Here is a 674-nt window from a genome sequence, read left to right as displayed (position 1 = left end):
AGAAAAAACAAAAGAGAATGATGAAAATGTCAAAAGAATAAAATAAAATAAGTTTCCCATGTGATATGTGGTCTAGTTGTTGGGAAAATTTACAAATATGAATTTCGACTTTATTTACAAAATCTGTCTGGAATTTGTAAAATGGGCATAACTTTTGCATACGAACTCGGATTAAAAAGTTTTTTATATGAAAAATCATCTACTCGAAAAGTTACATCCAATGGAGACCGCCTACGGCCTGTTTGCAAATTTGTAGAATCCTCAAATTCCAAAAGGAAAAAAAGTTATGCTCAAATTTCAGTTTTTTTTAATTTTCATTAAATCTGGTCAAACTATGGTCAAACTACTTATTCCATAAGTATTAGTGTTACTAAATAATTATTCAAGAATATTAGTGTTATTAAATAATTATTTCAGTTTTTTTGAATTTTGGTCAAATCTGGTCAAATTGTGGTCAAACAATGGTCAAACTACTTATTCAAGAAATATTAGTGTTACTAAAAAATTATTGTTTTTTAGAACAATAGTTTCAAACTCAAACATTGAAATGTGTGACTTCATGCTTAAGCTAAACTCCTGAGGGTTAATAGGATTGACATCTTACTATTGTCAGGAAAACAACGAGTGCAGACTTGGAAACGAGGGAGAATAGAACCCGGAAGTTAAGCGTGCTC

The sequence above is a fragment of the Triticum dicoccoides genome, chromosome 3A (assembly GCF_002162155.2).
Source record: "Triticum dicoccoides isolate Atlit2015 ecotype Zavitan chromosome 3A, WEW_v2.0, whole genome shotgun sequence".
Classification (NCBI taxonomy): domain Eukaryota; kingdom Viridiplantae; phylum Streptophyta; class Magnoliopsida; order Poales; family Poaceae; genus Triticum; species Triticum dicoccoides.
This window is presented reverse-complemented; position numbering follows the sequence as displayed.